Genomic DNA, 9,493 nt, shown 5'->3' with positions numbered 1-9,493 from the left:
GTGCGCGTGTTTTCGAATGGTATAAACGGTTTTCTGAAGGCCGAGAGAGCACCGAAGATGACCAACGTCCAGGTCGACCTGTCTCTGTTTCAACTCCGCAAACAGTGACCAAAATCAATGAAATTGTGCACGGAGATCGTCGTATGAGCATTAGGATGATTGCTGAGACTGTAAACGCCGATAAAGAAACTGTTGTGGAAAAACAAGTCGTGGATCTTGCACCAGGACAATGCACCTACCCATAACGCGCTGTCTGTGAAGCGTTATTTAGCCGCTAGAGGCACTCCAGTGCTCGAACACGCACCGTACTCGCCTGATTTAGCACCCTGTGAATTTTCCTGTTTCCAAAGATCAAGTCTGTCTTAAAAGGAACCCGGTTCGAGTCGATGAAAGAGGTGAAGCGAAAATCGGCGGAGCTCCTAAATACACTTACAAAAGAAGACTTCCAGCATTGCTTTGACCAATGGCAAAAACGAATGGAACGGTGTGTGGCGAGGGGAGGGGTGTACATTGAAGGGGAGCATTCGATTGTAGAATAATTTTTAAAATAAAACTCTTTTTCATAAGCAGTCTCATTATTTAATAGCCAGACCTCGTATATATATATATATATATATAACTTTATATGCATATTGCTACTACTCTTTTTTTAGTTATATCCGGGAAAAAACATAGTTGAGCCAGAAAATGACTATGATTTTAATGAGATTTCTTTCAATATATAATGTCAGTGATGATACCTTTTAAAGAGTTTAAAGGCTTGAAAATTGCAATATCGCCGACATTAGCACTATCCAAGTTAAGTATAAGGACGATTCGTCATTCCTGTAATATTTTCTGACTGCAAACCTTCTCTGCTGTGTGTCTTGGGTAATGCTAATGCCAGCGGTACTGCAATTTTCAAGCCTTATAACTCGAAAAGTACTTAATGCAAAAATATTTTATTATAGTGTATTGAAAAGCTCTCGAGGTAAGCTACAAGAATATGTAGTAAAAAGTAGGATTTTCTATTTAAGAAATTGAAGGTGACCTACATGTGACCTTCAAAGGACTATCAAAAGTCAAACCAATGACATCAACTTATGTCCTCCTTCAGGCCATACAACTTTTATATGAAACATTTTTCTCCGAAATGTACTGTTCAAGAGATATTTGAGAGCGTCATTTAAAATAATAAGGAAATTACATATTATATATATATATATATATATATATATATAATTTCCTTCAAATAATACTGTTTTTTCTATCAAACAACATAGTTTACGCTAATGAAACAATAATATTTTCATTGAAATAAAATGGCATTTAGTGTATTAAATTATATTGTTTATATTAAGCAAACCCAAATTAAATAAGCGCGCATATTAGATCCGAAGAAACCTTTTTCTCTGTGTAGTCACTTGAAACTTGTCTTAAATAAAATGCGCAGATTTGAATTTAGAGTTAAATGCAAGTTTTCCAGCTGAATCGCGATTACACATGTAATGTCTCATATATTACATAGTACAAACAAAATAGTCTAGATTCAGATCCGAATACCTCACTTTGAATAAGTTTCAAACAATGACTATCTATACGGGCTGCAGACATGGAAGATACGTTCGCCGATCGTATCTTTCGCGGCGCATCGTATCATTGTCGATTTTTGGGAAGCTCCGGCTGTGCTCGGTATATCATTCGATCGGACCGCGGCAATACGTCGTTAACGTTCTCTTTATTCCTCTCTCCCATTATTCATTCCACTCGCGCCGTCATGTTGTTTTGTGCTCGGCAGAAGTCGGATAAGTATTCGGAGCGAATTCCACTAATACGTATGTACGTCAGGGTTTCATTGAACCGTGAAAACGACACTAGAGTCTTAGATTAAGAAAAATCGTATTATAGTTAATAGCGCAACGCCAGTATCGGCAATGTGAGAGAGGCGAACATAAACATCGCGCGCACGATGCAATCATTTGATGGACTATTTACAAATGTAAGTCGCATATATCGCTGATATTCCCTGCCGGAGAAATCGCGGAAATATTGGCCATCAACATTAATAATAACGCGATGTGATAACATCGCATTGACCTACGCGCGCGTTGCAAAAATATTTCAGGAAATAATCGGGCGCGTAGCAGGAAAATGCAATTCCTCTCGGAACGTTTATTTGTTTATCATAAAATACATAGCTTCCGTAATGACGTCGCATTAATTTCTATCTATTTTTCTTTTCCCGCGAGATAATGTTAATATTATTACATATGGTCGCTTTCGAAAATTTATGCGAGTTTTCTCAACCGCTTACACTGAAAAAAATAGATTTTACCATTTAAGTAATATTTTCTTAATCCAAGTAAAATGGTTGCTCCTTGGCAAATATTCACTAGATGTAAACATATAATTACTATACATAATAAGATATTTCCTTCGTATAAGTAGACATTTACTTGTATGTGTTATATGTGTATATGTAAAACAATTTCAACTAATATTAAATTTATAATATTGAGAATATCAACATTTATTTTTAAAAAATATCTACTAGACACAGAATAATCTAAATTAAAAATTACTAGGTTCCTTCAATGGAAAAAAGTTACATGATTCTAATATATTATTCTAATATATTCCCTTAAATTTAGAATTATTTTACACTTATATTCAGTAATTTATTTACAAATTATGGCAATACTACGTCCAAGTGAGTATTTATTATATTAAAATATACTTGATAAAAATTAATAAAAATATTACTTCATTTAAGAGGCTGAGAAACAGGTAAATAACGTTTACTTGACTTTAGCACTTTTTTTTCTGCGTGGTGTGACAAATTTCATATTCTCCGCGCGCTTAATCCCCCTCCTCCCCTCCCTCCTGAAATTAATCCGACAGATGTGTCATCGTACTTTATATGTATATATTTTGGAAATTCTATCGTGACATAACGTATACTTTATTCACGGTCAAACATAATTGATTTCTATTATTCCGTCGTAACATGTGCCGTATTCTTTCATCGCTCACGACGAATCCTTGATATTGGCATGACCGCTGCGACGCTGATTTATCTATAGTGCTCCGTCGTTTCTTAATTCACCGCTCACATCTCAGTCTCGCTCGAACTTTTTCAGTTCCACGATTCCACCGTAGAAACCGCGCGACAATACACTAATCGTATGACGAATATTTCAGCCCGCAAGTCACGAAGTTTTATCGAGGAAATATTACCCAGGAAATCTTTTGAGAAGCGTACACACTGAGAGAAATCATTTATTTAAATTATTTATTATATATTTATTTCAGCTTCAACTATAGTCTTTTTTTTTTTATTTTAACCATAAAGATAATAGTAGTAGTATGCATATAAAGTTATTATCATTGACACTATATAGTAAAAAATGTTGTGTTAGAAACGGCTCACTGGAAATTTATCATGTTACTTTAACATGGAAAATGTGTTTAAAAAGTATACAAATATAATGTTCAATTAACACGTTCATTTTATCAGGATATGTTGACACATATTTATGTACTTTTTAAAACATTTCCCATGTTAAAATAACATCAAATTTTTCATTGTATAGTAACACTTTACATTTACGTGTGTGTATAGTAACATTTAGTGTATAGTAGCACTATAGTAACACTAGAAAAACAGTTCTCCTGACTATAATTCTTTTATTGTGATAAATAATTTTTATACTATGATACAAGGTGTCTCAGCATAAAGAGGACACCTAAATATCTTGGGAATTTAAATATAGAGACTTTATTTGGGAAATCGAACAAAATGATTTTAAAAAATTTTTCCTTTCACGGTATTCCTCTCTCAAAATCATTCAAATTGTGCTCTAAATATTTCTTATATCATTAAAAATAAAGGAGATTCTTAGGTATTCTTCTTATGCTGGGACACCGTGCATGTGTGTGTGTGTGTGTGTTGAGAAAAATATTTGATGTATTTACAACTCTCTCTCTCTCTCTCTCTCTCTCTCTCTCTCTCTCTCTCTCTCTCTCTCTCCCCCTTATATATATACATATGTTTTGCAGCCGCGGATACAGCATAAGGGCGTCTCCTCCGGTGGATGGCCAATTTTTGCAACCCGCGGAACGGAGCGGCCTCATCGTCGCATCCGCTTCCACTAGCGCGATCATGTCGGCAAAGGGAGTCCGAACGTTCGGCTCGCGTCCCGACAATCTTGAGGGGCGGACAGATGAGACCGGGTGCCATCTGGGACAAACAGATGGTGAATTCCCTGTTCAAGGGAATTCGCGCGACAAATCACCGCAAAACGAAGTCAGATCCCCGTGAGCTACGCGATAGACTAAACGAATCGAAAAACCGAGAGTTGGACGCCAGACGCTGTGAGCATCACCAAAATTCCAAACGCTCGGGGGGAAGGTTTCCTCAATCTCGTTTCGCGGTGAGCACAACTAGCTCAACAAGCTGAACGGAGAGGAGCGAGGTCAAAAGTTTTACGGACGACGGGTCGTACGGACTCGAGCTGGGAAAACAGATACGATAACACTTACGGCAAAGGCCGTAAGAATACGCGACATGTTCACGAGGACAAAAGAAAAGTAACATTTATTAAACACGCTAATGTTGTTAACAATAAAAGAAAATTAATCAAAGAAAATTCAATAGTATGTCAACGCGAGATCGTCGGGGGAACGCCGCTCGAGCAGTCGTTCTCACAGGAAAATTTACATAAGTTCGTCGACTAATGTCGAAAATGCCAACGCTATCTAAAGGCCAATTACGCTAAGGACGCTGCTTTAACTTTCGAGGAACGTCGTAGCGACGGTCGCTCTCATGATAACACAATAATACGTTACGCACGCGACAATCGAGACGTGCGCGATACCTCATGGTTTAAACTCGCGGCAACCTAACAAGGTCGAACGACTGGCGTGCCGTCGAACGCGAGTCTCTACACGCTAACTTTCGAGCGCCAATCTTGGCCGACTCGAAATTCGCAACCGAAAAAGGATATACAACTTAGCATGACGATACGCGAAAACGTTGGACCAAAAGTACGCGAAAGACGCGACTGAACGCGATTAGACAAAGTGTGCTCAGCCGGCGAAGAAACGTCTCGAGCCGGGCGCGAGAATATTTCGCTCGCGATTCCCTGACTCGCGAACAAGAACCCAAAACTCCTAACGCAACTTATTTGTGTCCAGTGCGCTAGATAAATGCGAGTGGAAAACCAAAGTTTTTCCGCGATTTACACGCGAAAAATTCCGAGTACCTGCGACCAAAGGTTGCTAGGTACACGTGGAAAAGAAAGCCTAAGTTGCGATACGTAGGTGATGCAGTCAAATGCTACCGACGGAGACCCGCTATACGCTGCCCCGTCCTGAGATTCGAATCTTGTGCATCCTACGACGCAATACCGACGCGAAAAAAACGCTAAACAAACGCAAAAATGACGCTACAAAGATGCAATACCAACGCGAAAAAACGCTAAAGAAACGTGACGGAAACGCAACACGAACACGAGAAAACGCTATACAACCGCGAAAGAAAACGCTACACAAACGCAACGGACACGCTAAGAAGACGTGACCTGAACGCGAACGAAAACGTTATAGAAGCGCAAAAATAACGCTACGCTAAGGACGACACAAATGGCTAATCCGTCTCGCCGTTCGATCTCTCAAGGGCTGTTCCTTATGCAAGTTTGAAATTTTCCCAAGCCTACGATGGCGCAACCACGAAATCCCGTCGCTCGTCGGACTCAGATCGCTCGACACACCCAACGTGACAGAATTTACAAGACACTAAAGTGCCGAAACGATTGACCTCGTGCAACGTGATTCGGCTCTGACGCGAGTTCGTGGCTCTCAAATCGAAAAGGGCAACCTCACCAAGCAACTCCGTCTTTCCCGTAAATCGCCTCTCGCGACGATCTGCTCAGCAGCCTTGGAAGCGGTAGCTCGGAACCCCGGAATCGACAGCCGTGATGGTCGTAGCGACAGTCGAGACGCAAGAGGCCCGTAGTAGTCGGGGCGACGGTCAAGACGCAAAAGGGCCCGTGGTAGTCAGGGTGACGGTCGAAACGCAAAAGGCCCGTGGTAGTCGGTGCGACGGTCGAGACGCAAAAAGCCCGTGGTAGTCGGGGCGACAGTCAAGACGCAAGAGGTCCGTGGTAGTTAAGGCGACGGTTGAGACGCAAAAAAGCTCGTAGTAGTCGGGACGACGGTCGAGACGCAAAAGTCCCGTTGTAGTCGGGCGACGGTCGAGACGTAAAAGGCCCCGAAGGATCGTCGATCGATCCTTCATTAACCGCGATCCCCCTTCTTACGCAACACGCGGGAGGCGCGGACCAATTAGCGCGCGACAGGAGTTCGCAAGTCGCGGCGCTCATGAAACACAATCGGGCGAATAGCATACGCTATTTTACGCCACTCGTATGTTCTTCTTCCTCGAGGACCGTTTGCCTCTTGGGTCCTCGGCGATATCCTTCGGCGTATCTCGTCTGTCCGTTACGGCTTCCTCGCCTTTCGGATACCGGTTGACACGCACGTGTTCTTCCACGGGCACCAGACGACGCGCACGGCGATGTTCCCGCATGGCCAATCCGAGTGCTATCTCGCGCTCGCTACTGTGCGCCGGATTCGCTATTTCCTCCCGGGCCTCGTGGTCTGGACGAAACCTGTCCCGTTTTCCCTCGTCGGCAGTCCTCGGCGTGGTCCATCTAAAGCTATCGCCTTCCGTATGCCCGGTGAGGCGATTACAAAAAATAGAGCTTTAACATTAAGTCGCTAATTTGGGCCTCCGTGAGTTTGATAGGCGATGCTTTCCGATGTCCCCGTTCGCGGCTATAATTTTGTGTTTTGTGACGCGCAGAGCAGTCGTTGGAGCGCCGCATCGTCACAATATTTATATATATATATATATATAGTTGCAAATATATCAAATATTTTTCTTAATATATAATTTATGAAATGTTGCATTTTTTCCCAAAATGTACAATCTGTGCGTACCGGTTTGCATTTTCGAACATCTTTATGTAATTATGCGATTATGCGAAGGAAAAAAACAACCCATCATCTGCCATCACGCCGATGTAATAATACTACACATTAATGCATTAAATTAATCGTTACGTAATGGACTTGTTACGCGAGTAAGTCGCGCACGTTTAAGGAAATCAACGAACGAGCAGTCTCCTCGCTACGTACTACCGCGAAATAACGCTAATTCAAGTAAACTTCGGAGAAGACAATGGCAGGTCCTGATTGTAAAGCCGTTATCATATCCCGCATTTGTCTCGTTCCAAGTAATTCGAGTGATTACGCGGTTCGTAAGCAGATCTACAAAGAATATTATCGCGGACTGATCATGGAAAAATAACGCGCGATCCATGGATATTGCTATACCGCTGTCTCACATAATATTTATTCATATCGCGATATAACTTAACTATTTAATTTAACGTTATGTCAAATTAAACAAAATGACAAGAGAAAATAGCAATAAACAATAAAAGACTCCGTAAAAGAGTGAGAAATGCAAAGAAGTGCAGTACTTGTTTTTTTCTGCGTCATTTTAGTTTCTTATCTCTCGTATTTTCCTCACGCGATTTCGCTGCTTATTACGTCATTAATTCGAAATGTATATTCTTTTTATGCAATTATTAAACCAGACAGTGGCTGGTATGCAATTAATGTTCGATGCTGCGAGATAAATCGTCGTAGTCACCGTGATGTTCTTGAAAAATGGCCGTTATTAAGTTTCCTCCGGAAATTGGGGAACTTTATTGCCATGTCGTATCGCGATAAATTCCACCAAATGAACGAAAAGCCGAAATTAAAATCAATAAGTAATCACTAATTCAATCAGAGAGAGATGATGTTCCTAACCGAGTCACATCCGATCGACTTCAATTCAATCTCAGAATCCCAATCGACTCGACGAAATTTTTCGCCTATTTCGCAATTATGTAATTTGCATTTGCATGTTACCTCACGGAAAAAAAATGATAATAGTATCAATTCAAGACTTATTCTCACATATGTAAACAAAATATATAATCTAATGTGAAGATAAAACTCTTGTTCTTACATGAAGAAATTCTATATAGTTCTACAACAAATATTATATTCACGTTACTCAAAAATAATTTTTATGAATTGAGAGAAAAAATATTGGATAGAAAAAACGATATCTTTAAACTAAGAATTTCATCAGTTTGAAAATATTGTTTGTCCTATCCAATAGTTTTTCCTCCCAACTCATGAAAATTATTCTTGAATGACATGAATATCTTTTTTTAGTGGAAATATACATTCTGTCAAATAAATACCGGGAATTGTTCAATAAAACACAAAATATTGATTTAATCATCCAAATTTATTTTGTCGTCTTCAAAATAAGTCCCATTTGTTGCGATACAATTATGCCAACGAATAATACAGTTGTCGAAATACTTCTTATAAGCATTTTCCGGTATGACCTGCAGCTCTTTCTGCGAATTTTGTTTTACGGACTCATGTTTCAATGGACTCATGTCTTCCATAAAGTGATAACTTGAGTTTGGAGAACAGGAAAAAGTCACACAAGGCCATATCTGGCGAATACGGTGCTTGGTCGATGACATTCGTTGAGTTTTTGGTCAAAAATTCGCGTACAAGGATCGATGTATGGGACGGCGCATTATCGTGGTGCAAAATCCAATAATTGTTCTTCCACAAATCTGACCTTTTCCGGCGAACATTCTCTCTCAAACGCCGCATAACGCCCAGATAATATTGTTTGTTGACTGTTTGCCCCTCCGGAAGGAATTCCGAGTGGACAACATCACGATAGTCAAAGAAAACAGTCAACATGACTTTAATTTTCTCGGCCTTTTTTGAATGCTTTGTACCACTCGTATGCTCGTGTTTTCGATAAAGCTGACTCACCATAGGCCTTCTTCAACATTTTCAACAACTCAACACAAGAAATTTCGTTGGCAATACAATTGAGGCAAACTCTGTTCGATATTTTTATCCATTTTAACACATTGCGGACCGCTAAGAAATCTGTAAGACATACGAGGTGTGTTCATAAAATAACGGGAATTTTTAAATTTCGCGGGTTTGGAGAGTCCGATCGTAAAAAATTTTTTTTTATTATGTTGGTATACATGCCCCTCAAGTATGATAAAATTTTCAGCTGTATTCATTGTTTACTTTGTCTGTGGCAGCCGCTAAGGTTAGACGTGTTTTTATAAGCTCGGCGATTTTCGTTTGTTAAAAGAAATGGATCAAAGAATTTGTATCAAATTTTGCGTAAAAAAAGTGTAACAAAGTGTGTAAAATGTTAACAAAGGCCTATGGTGAGTCTGCTATGAGTAAAACGAGAGTTTACGAGAGGTATAAGCGTTTTCAAGATGGCTGTGAAGACGTTGAAGATGACGAACGCCCCGGACGCCCCAGCACATCAACAACCGATGAAAACGTGGAAAAAGTGAAAGAAATGGTTATGAACGATCGCCGAATCACAATCAGAGAA

General features: G+C 40.0%; 2 protein-coding genes across 3 annotated transcripts in view; one reads left to right on the top strand and one right to left on the bottom strand.

The window, feature by feature from the left end:
- LOC106751296 (GPI transamidase component PIG-S) overlaps positions 1-9,493 on the top strand; it is a 47,310-nt gene that overhangs the window by 18,189 nt on the left and 19,628 nt on the right. The gene's annotated exons all lie outside the window — the stretch shown is intronic.
- The window catches only part of LOC106743136 (protein I'm not dead yet), a 30,860-nt gene that overhangs the window by 16,050 nt on the left and 5,317 nt on the right, over positions 1-9,493 (bottom strand). Inside the window, exon 1 of one of the 2 annotated variants that reach the window (XM_014617937.1) lies at positions 5,863-7,406. The exons of the other annotated variant lie outside the window; for it this stretch is intronic. The gene's annotated coding sequence lies outside the window, so the exon portion shown is untranslated. Of the gene's footprint in view, positions 1-5,862; positions 7,407-9,493 lie in introns of those variants that run through there. 2 annotated transcript variants of the gene reach the window in all.

This window comes from Dinoponera quadriceps, unplaced genomic scaffold, assembly GCF_001313825.1.
Source record: "Dinoponera quadriceps isolate SergipeBrazil2010 unplaced genomic scaffold, ASM131382v1 scaffold40, whole genome shotgun sequence".
In the NCBI taxonomy this organism is placed as follows: Eukaryota; Metazoa; Arthropoda; class Insecta; order Hymenoptera; family Formicidae; genus Dinoponera; species Dinoponera quadriceps.
The sequence above is the reverse complement of the archived record's forward strand: the minus strand, read 5'-3'. Positions and strand labels throughout refer to the sequence as shown.